The sequence below is a fragment of the Mus pahari genome, chromosome 3 (genome assembly GCF_900095145.1).
Source record: "Mus pahari chromosome 3, PAHARI_EIJ_v1.1, whole genome shotgun sequence".
In the NCBI taxonomy this organism is placed as follows: domain Eukaryota; kingdom Metazoa; phylum Chordata; class Mammalia; order Rodentia; family Muridae; genus Mus; species Mus pahari.
Window position 1 is genome coordinate 129,693,270 of NC_034592.1, and position 10,110 is coordinate 129,703,379.

A 10,110-nucleotide genomic window follows, 5' to 3' on the forward strand; every position below is an offset into this window, starting at 1 on the left:
AGAGGAGGAGTGAGCCCGCAGAGGACGAGCCACAGGCCAGCTTTGCTGCCGCCTTTGCGTGCACCAGCTCTTGTCTGGAAGCACTGGCTCCCCTCCCCGGGACTCGGGATAACTATGAAAAGTGAAATGAGGCCCGAGGAGAGGCCACGGGTGTTAAGCACGTTAACGTTTCCATTACGTCTAAAAGCAGAAAATGGAACAAACAAAGCGGGTTGAAATTTCTCCCCTGCCATAATGTATGCCAGAATGTCACAGGAACTCATTGTCTGCGGTGAATGCGAAAACACGGGCAATTCAGACGGAACAATGCCAGCGACGGTGAGTCCATGCAAGCATCTCATCCGCGTGAGTTTCATCTGCTGTGGTTTCGCCCCTATTTTCTTCCCCCACGAAGGCTGCTTCTTGGATAATATGGCCTTTAAAGTTTAAGCTGCTCCAATGGAGTTTCTTCTTTTTCTAGGATTCTCTATGGTTCTGAAACCCAAGGAATGCATAAATAAAATAAAAAATAAAGTCTGTGTTTCCTGCCTGGCCTCTCAGGTCCATATGCTTTCCTACAGGAAGGACCTGCATTTTCCCAGGAAGAGGATGCGGGGTCCACGGTGTGTGTGTTGGTATCTCTGTGAGGCGGCTGACTTCAGGGTTGGACTTGTCTGTCACTCTAGTGTTGGTCCAGCTCAGGCAGGTGTACATCCATGCTTACATGGTGGCAGGAGCCAGGATTGGTCACCCATGGTGGCCCTGAAACCTACCTGTACTTTGAAGGAAGGCTCATGGTCTTTTCTGTTCTTCATGTCTCCTATTTTTAAAGGAGGAGCTTATGGGACTCCTAAGGGCTCTTGGCCTGATGCTGCCACGTTTGGAGTGAGAGCTTGTTGGAAGGGCTCTCCCTGTGGTGACAGGCATCGAGTCTAGGAGTCAGAGAATAAAGAAGATACCACTAGAGTTTTTGTCCAGGGCATGTCTTCTTGGTGTCTTTGGCAATGAAGGCTGGATGAGAATACATTAGGTTACAAACCCTCCATGACTGCCACTCTAGCTAGCTCACTCCAGCATACCAGCCTGAAGCCACACATTAAGATGACTTTAGCATTAGCCACAGTACACAAAGACACAAAAGAGACTGTATCTACTTCAAAGAATGGAACACTCCACGCATTTAACAACATCTGTTAGTCTTCCTTATCTTTATTGCCACCTCTCCTCAGGGGTGTGTTCATGTGTACTGGTGAGCAAGCAGAGGTCAGAGGTCAGAGGTCAGAGGTAAATGTCTAGTATCTTCATCTATCACTCTCCATCTTGATCTTTGTGGTCAGGGTCACTCACTGCACTCTGAGTTCACTTACTGATTAGGGCTAGGTTAGCTAGCCAGCCAGCAAGCTTTAGGGTCTCACTGTCTCCATTCCTCCAGTGTTAGGGGGTCCAGATATACACCACTATATGCAACTTTTATGTCAGTGGTATTCAAACTCAGGTCGCCACGCTTGGGCTACAGGCACTTTACTGATTAAGCCACCCTATTGCTGTCGCCAGCACCATCACCCTCTCCTCCACCTCCCAATCTCTCATCGGTTCTCATATAGTCTAGGCTGGTCTTGAACTCTCTACATAGCAGAGGTTGGCCTCGAACCCCTGATCCTGCTGCCTGTACCTCTTGAGGGCTGAGAGTACCAGGTGCACTGCTACATGCTGTTCAACCTTCCTTCTCTGCTTACTTAACCAGTTTTCCTGGCTTTGGACTCAGGGAATGTGGCAATAGCCCAGGGTTGCCTTTTCCTTTCCTTTCTCCCATGACAATGACATGCTGCTGACGTTTTCCTGGGTTATGGAGCTTCACTGTGCAAGACAAGATGAAGGCCACAAGTACCTGGAGGGTGAAACAGCCTTAGAAACTATCCCAGCTGCTTGTGAGACATGGAGAGCAATGTGGTCTGAATGTGAAAAGTGTCCCCAAAGAGTGCCTGTGTTAAAGACCTGCTCCCCAAAGTAGCGCCACGGAGGTAGTGAAATCCTGGGAGGTGGATTTAGGGCGATGCCTTTAGGTTACTGGGGTGTATCCTCTCCTAATCTGTCCTCTTCTCTCAGCTTTGTGGCTCGGTATGTGATTTCCGGCTATGACACGCACACCCTGTCATCATTCTGTGCTCACAGGTGGGACAGTCCCGGGCTCTGGGCTTCTAAAGCTGTCACCTTGATGACCCTTTTTTCTTTTGAGAACTGGGCCTGGTGACACCTCTAAGGCTCCTTCCTGTCCTGTGTTCTTTTGAGCCCGTCCTGGCTTTTCCTCTCTCCCAGAACATGGCCACTACTGCCTTACCCTGGGGCATCATCAGAACCCTCTCCCAGTACCCCCCCCCCCCGTCTGCCACCTCTTTTCCGATATATCTCTGTATCCTCTGATCTAGTGTTACATCTTCCCTTTCTCCTAGCCAGAGGCTGGGATGCTTGCTCTCTCTGGGGTGGTACAAACATTTATTAAAGGCATCATCACTAAACACATTTCATGTTGATAAAACAGTGACTCCCATTTACGGAGAGCAGTGTTTTAATTCATAGACATATGCAATGTTCAACGATCGACTCAGGACAGAGTATCAGTCAAATCTTCATCATTTCTTTTTTAATCATGTGTGTATTTGTGTGTCTGTGACTACATACTACACATGTGTTGGTGCACACAGAGGTCAGAGGGGTCGAATCCCTAGAGATAAAGTTACAGGTATATGTGACTGTAACTTTATGTATATGCATGTTCATGTGTGCATGTAGCTGTGTTTGTATGTGTATGTATGTGTACGTATGTGTATGTATGTGTATGTATGTGTAGAAACCAAAGGTTACTCCCAGGTTTCTTCTTTAACACTCTAGCCACCTTTTTGAGACAAGATCTCTCACTGAACCTGGAGCTAGCCAATTGGACACAAGTAGATGACTTTGCTTTTTTTATTTTTAATGTAAAACCAATATTATGAATTTTTTACTCTCATGTTTCCCTCATGGTTTCTGACTGTTGTTCATAATTAATTTTTTTTCTACTTTTTGGTTGTTTGAGATAGGGTGTTGTTATATAGCCCAGGCTGGCTTTGAACTTGTGATCCCCTTTCCTAGTTTGCTGAGTGCTGGGGTCAGTTTATAATTGATCTTCGGAACAGTTAGGCTCATGTCTAGCTGCAGTGGCACGCTGACATTCCTGCTGGACACAGCTCAGTATAAACGCAGACGTCAGGGTTTAGGCCGAGGGGTTTCTCATGGGACAGACAGCGAAGCACCTGGCTTGCATGGAGCTGTGCGGTCCCTCTGATTCCCACCATGTCTGTACTCCGCAGTTTGGTCTTGCTGGTCTTGTGGCAGTGAGCCCTTTTCCAAGAGCAGAGATTTCTCCCAGGTTGTAGGAATTTTTCTTACTCTAGCACAGCGGTAGGTAGGGCTGGTCGGGGAATGGAGAATAGCAGCCAGGCAAAGAATCATGGTAAGAAGGAAGCCTGAGTTGGTTTGGCAGAGGTAGTGTCCTCCTGTTCTGCAAGAGAACAACATGAAGGCTGGTTCTAGAATGTTCCTCAAGGGTCTCCATGGGGCAGAGTCTTGGGTCTGTGGGAGTCAATCATCAGTACAACATCCCCAGTGCCCCCTCTCGCTCCCCTAACTTCCTTTTCTCACATCTGTCTCTGGGGATTCCGTGGAAAAATGTACAGCCAGAAGACTATCTCAGGAGCTGTCTTTAGGGGATTCCAAGATATTAGTATGAACTTCTTTGTTTGAAGGCCTAGGGTTATCCTGGTCAGTTATCCAAGTTCTGTAAGAAGGCAATTCCAGGACTGGTGTGTGTGTGTGTGTGTGTGTGTGTGTGTGTGTGCATGTGTCAGGGAAACAAGATCAAGTTTACTGACATGTAATGTACTTAGAACACAATTCATATTTTAGTGTGCATTTTTGTAAGTATTTGACAAATGCATACAGTAGTCATGAGACCACTGCAAATATCAGGACACAGATTAGCTCTGTCACCACCACCCCACCCACCCAATTGATCCATGCTCACACCAAGTCAGCTCTCACTCTAGTTCCTGGTGACCCTTCATCTGCACTTTGTTTTTTTTTTGTCAAAGGAATGGAAGGAGGTAGGATGCAGTCCTGTGGCCCTGGCTTCTGCTTGGCTTCATCACAGCACCTGTCGGCATTTCTTGTTGGGGACAATTACAACGCTTTATTTTAGGGTCAGCTTGACTGGATTAGGGAATACCTAGAAAACAGATGCTATGACATATGTTTACATGTGAAGCAGAGGCTTGGTACCCAGCTGGTCAGTTTTTGGGAATTGACTGGATTCCAAGAGCTCTGACCTCATGTATGAATACATTCTTTGATGGTGTGTAATATGATGATATCGATGAGAGAGATGAAAGTCGGGGGAGGGGCTAATTATGGGAAGTAGGTGTGGGGGGGTCATCCTGGGAGACCTCGCTTAGGTCTTTTATAACTCTATCTCTCTGCTTCCTGTCCACTATGCTCCATCACGCCCTCCCTGCCATGAGGGGCAGAGAGCTCTGAAACTGAACTATCATGAATCTTTTCTCTTTTCTATTACTGTCTCTGGTAGCTTTGCTCACAGAAATGGTAAGACTTATTAATACTCCTGGGGAAAAAAATAACATTACTTTGGATGTATCTGTGAAGTGGCATCGGAGTCCAGACCTAGAGAGAACTGGACAGAAAGTCATGGTGGAGCACCTTGCGTAGTGGCTAGCTGTTCACCTCATGTGGCTGAGAAGTACAGAAGAGAGAAGGAATGAGAGTTCAGACACATTCCACAAGGGCACACCCACTACGAGCTAACTTCTTTGACTGGTCTTCACTTCTCCACTGTCCCACTATCTCCCTATAGCACAGTACTGTGTGTATCTAAGAGACACATTTTAATACTTGGGTCTTTAAGGGACACTTATCCAAATTGTGACCTTTAAATTGTTCCTCATATTTAAAAACTGGAGGTTTTGTTTTTAGTTTTAAATTTTTAGAGGGAAATTTAAAATTTTACATGGAGTTTCCCAATTTTCAATAGAAACTAAGTTTAGTGACAGCATGCGTGGTGTTGGTAGGCTTATATCTTGCTAGATTTTCTGTCTCAAGTCTTCTGAGTCAAATCCAGTGCATCTGTCAGTAACTCAAGCCATCACAGAGCAGCCCGTGACACTAATGCCCAGCTCAACCTGCTCCCATGCATTCTGCTTTGCAGTCATTCTAGAGTTCCAACAGGGGACTAGAGGAAGAAAATGTGGTTTATAGACACCAGGGAAATGCTTTAGCCATAAAGAAGAATGAAAGTAACTCATTTACAAGAAAATGGGTACAAGCAGAGAGAATCATGTTAAGCAAATTAAGTCAGTCTCAGGAAAGCATATATTACATGTTTTCTCTCACTTGTGGGTCCTAGGCTTTATCCATATACACATCACTTATGTATAGATGATATGAAAGTAGAAACATCCATCCAGTAAAACAAAGGGGACTAATGGAAAGGGGGAATGGGTGAGAATTGGGAGAGTAGTGCGCTGTGGGGGGGATAGCCTCAGGTGCATGATACATGTGCATGAAAAAGGCCTCCTATAATCTTGTATAATAATAATAATAATAATAATAATAATAATAATAATAAACCAAGCCAAAATAGATAGATTCCCACTTTACTGTTTATACAGCAATTCTGCAGCCCAGAAGTCATCCTCTGGTGTGATACTACGGTGCCTTTGTTGTTGTGGACAAGCAGGCCATCTGGAAGAAGCACCTTTGAATTCTGTACCTTTCTGCCAGTGGCTAAAGTTGTTTTATAGCTTTTACGAGCACAAAACATTCTGGTTTGGGGAGCAGAGTACTCCATTCACCCATTCAGTGGAAAGGTGGCTTCAGTGGTGGCAACAGTGACTGTCAGGGATGCAGGCCAAGGCTGCTGTGAATGGAGGCAGGTTGGATTCACCAGGGACCACGACACCAGGGCGGGGCTTGGCTGAAGTATGTAAGGTCTCTGTCTGCAATCCTCTCTCATTATCCAGGATGCAAAGTGTGTCCCCGTCCTCAACAATTGTTGTTCAAGGTCGTTGTGGATGCTCTGTGATTGTAAAGGCCCTTTCAGGCCCAACCTTGTCATGTGACTGCCAGGTCTCCCTGTTCAGGGTGAGCTGGGTTTGTATAATGGCAGTGACTGCTCTTCACTGGGAAATGTTCAGATCTTCAGAGACAAAGCTGTTTATCTGTCTTAAGGGGAAAGTTCTGGAGTCCCCCTGGGCGGATCATCCTAACAAAGATAATCCTTCAAACTTCCAGCTTTCTAGAGAGTCAACCCTAAACCTCTTGTTTCCAAACAAGGCAACCATCGAGTATGGTTGTCCTATCCGTTTGCGTGACAGTCCTAGGCTTGGGGATTAATCCTGTGGTAGGCTGGCTCTTCCTTCCTTTGAGTTTCCAGAAACTTCAGATATACAGAAAGGTACTTCCTCAAGTTCAACCATCTTGCATAACTTCCCAAATTTTTGTTTTAGTCAAAAACAACAACAACAAAAAAACACTTATATTTACCTGGAACATTTCATTTCAATCTAGATAAAAAACTTTTCTTGGCTGTAAGCTATGTCTATCCAATTCAAGTAGCTATTGGACTGACTGACCTTAAGCTAGATGTGTGGGCCACAATCCAGAGGGTAGAAGGCTGGAGTGGTGGAGGGGCAGTGTGTTGTGTCTACCATGCCATTGCTGCACTTTTTGAAGACTGTTCCAAACAGTGTATCCCAGCAATCATGAACTTGATAAGACTTTTAAAATAAGCATGCGTTTGAATATCAGGTACCCTTTCATGTTCTTGAGAAGCAGACATATTCAGAAAGGGTCTTGTGTCCTAGGACCCATCATCCTCTGGTGTTGCTATGTTTACTCAGTGATACAATGTGAGCCCAGATAACTCATCTTTGGAGGATACTGAGGGCAAGTCCTCACTCCACCTTGGTCCCTACTGTCCCCCTATAAACAAGGAGGGCTATGGCTATGATCTGAGACTGTGGTCTTTTTGAATTTGGAATCTGGTGAAACCACAGCTATGAGAGAAGTTGGGTTATACTCTCTTGAGGACTTTTACATCCTACCTGGCAGCATTCTGGGATGCATGTGACTAGACAGACTTATATGAGAAAGGAACAGACTCTACTGACGGATTGGCTCCTGTTCTTATCTTGACGCATGGTAACAAGCCAACAGCTGACAGCCTAATTGTTGAAGATGAGAACTTTCCAAAGGCCACAGAGATTTACTAAAGGGAAAGGTCTCTGGAAGGACATAGAGACCAGCTCAGGCCCACAAGAGCTGCAGCAGCAACAACACCAGAAGTTCACAGCTCAGCCCTTCCAGCCGGTCTGATGCATTGCAAGCTTGATCTCAATTAGAATTTCCTGGGTAGCTTTTAGATAACTTCAATCCCTCCCCTCTCCATCCAGTTTTATCTGGTTATGGGAGTAAATGGGGTGGTGGTGGTGGTGTTATCATTGTAAATGGTCCTCTAAGTGCCCCAAGAGGCAGACATGTTGAAAGAGAAACTAAGTTCAAACAAACTCTTGTTCCCAGGGATTTCTACTTACAAACCATCATAACCAAGAGTGAAGTCTCTCTGCTGAGACTAGCAGTTCAATTTAAGGAGGTACATGGCAGGTGGCAACTTGAGGCAGGATGCCATGGCTTTGTAGCTATGCTAGGGGTATGAAATAAAAATTTCTGGTTTCTTTGGAGACCCAGCTGTGTCATGTGATGTTTTTCTGGAAACTGTCTCATGAGAGAATGGTTTTGCTGAAGCAGACACGTGGGAGGATGTTTTGGTGAGAACAGACACATGGTGTTTTTCTGGAAGCAGCCTGGAAAAAGGGCATGTGATGTTTTGCTAGAGTATCGGATGCTGTAGAAAACACGTGATATTTTAAAAGTGTATAAACATAACCCGACAGACAATGGATGACGCTGTGTGGAACTGGTTCACTTTACCATTCTTTTCTGGTCATCCTTAGGCTTTGCCGATGCTGGTCTTTGCTGATGACACAGTGGCATTGGTTCACCTTGCCATTCTTTACTGGCCTTCATTTGTGGTGACTTGATAGAGAGAAACACACCATAAAACTTCTGGTGGTGTTCCAGTGGCTTCTTGTGGCTTCAGTGGACTTGGGACAATTGGCAGAGCCTTGAGGTTTCTTCTGGATCAATTTGCCTTTGGTGATTCGTGATTGGTATTTATGAGTGCATTGAGCTGCCACTGCTGATTTGTGTAAACTAAACTGCTGCTATCCTGACTATGCAAATGGAGTTTGCTCCAAATAACTATTTCTAAACAGGTCCACATCCTCCCCTGCCCTATAAACCTTTCCTTTCCACTACCACTGCTGGGTGTTGGGCTAAAGGGAGGTTAAAACATTTAAGAACCCTTATTAAAAGTAGGTTTTAAATAACATAAGCCTACAGGGGTACTTCAGGCAGCAGCTAAAATGTTCCTGTGTATGCTGAGTATCCTGAAATACTGGGCTCAGATGCCACAGACTTTGTGACTGAACTCCAGATCTGTTGCCTGAAACCATGGCATCTAACTTCTACTTTTCTTATTTGTAAGATGGAAACACTCTCAGACTTATTGCCTTCTCTCTCTCTCTCTCTCTCTCTCTCTCTCTCTCTCTCTCTCTCTCTCTCTCTCTGAGATAGGTCACTCTGTAATCTTGGTTGACTTGGAACTCTGTATTCGGACCAGGCCAACCTTGAATTCAGAGACCTACCTGTTCTGGGATTAAAGGAATGAACCACCACATCTGTCAAGACATAAGCGTTTTTAAACCTCAGACAGAGGTGATGGCGTGGGTAGCCAAGGAGGAGATGTGAAAGACACAGGAGTAGCCATTCAAAACTGTAATGCCAAGTACGAGCTCTCATGCTTATAATCCTAGCACTTGGTAGGTTGAATCAAGAGAAGCACCCTGAGGCTTTAGAGTAAGTTCTAGACCAATCTGGGCTATAGAGTGAGACACTGTTTTAAAAAACAAAAAGAGCTCTCCTGGAAATGGGCAAAGAAATGCCTTGGTGGTGGTATTGATTTTACACCAGTCAGGGGCAGAGCAGATGCAGTCCTTTTTTTAGCCTAGCTTGTTCCCTGGATTAGTGGCCAAAGCTACCTTATGCCTGAGACTCATAAAAATCAAATCAAATCAAATCAAGTCAAATCAGATCAAATCAAATACAGGAAGTGTAGCACAGGAGGAGGAAGAGAGGCAAAGAGCTTGGAACTGCTGTGCAACCCACAGACCTGCCCTCCAGTGTGCATGGCACCGGTGAGCCATAGACATCTGCTTGTTACCACACCACTCAGCATGGATGCAAGACATTGCTCAGGGGCCTACCAGCCACATGGCCAGCCCGCAGCAGGAGCCACCCACACCACAACGTGCATCTATGTGATGGTCAGATGGGAGAGGTAGAGAGGTAGAGCAGCTTGAGCTTTATGAAGAGAGATGGAACTGGAGACTTGTGTGTGAAGAGGGGTAGCCTGTTGTGAATGGCCTTGGCCTGCCCTGCCACCTGGGGCCCTAGTGAGGTCCCAACTTGAGCTGTGACTAGCAGCCATGTCTGAGTCCATGGCTATGCAGTGGTAGGGGCTGCTGTCAATGTCCATGGCTCATATGTCCAGTAGAGAACATGGGATGTCCCTGGTCAGGGCAGCCACTGGGGACCACATGGATATCTAGAGGTTATGTATAACTGGCTCTGCTCCTCACTGGATGTGGTGTTCTGGAGAGTTGTCTCCATCTCTCCCCAGTGGCAGCACTTGGAAGAGCGGGTCCTGCAGCTCACCCAGGCCGCACAGTGAAGCCGGTCCTGGCAGCAGCAGTGTAGGTGAGACAACCCTAAGGATATGAGTATGAGAGAGCTGACCCTGCCACAAAGATGATGTGTTTCCGCTGCCCCTCACCATCTCTGGCAAAAATCAGGAAAGCTGCCCAGAGGGTCATGAGCTCAGGAGAGCTCTCCTGACCATCACCAGCTGCAGCACTCTGGAGAGCAGACCCTGCACCTTACGTGAACAGCGCATCTGACTGGGGG

The 10,110-nt window shown here is 46.0% G+C and overlaps 1 non-coding gene across 1 annotated transcript; it reads left to right on the plus strand.

Annotated features, from left to right (window-relative positions):
• Window positions 1-9,062: 9,062 nt before the first annotated feature.
• On the plus strand, window positions 9,063-9,205 carry LOC115063718. The gene has a single exon (XR_003843599.1). It is a non-coding gene; the product is annotated as a small nucleolar RNA SNORA48 (small nucleolar RNA).
• The last annotated feature ends 905 nt before the right edge of the window (window positions 9,206-10,110 follow it).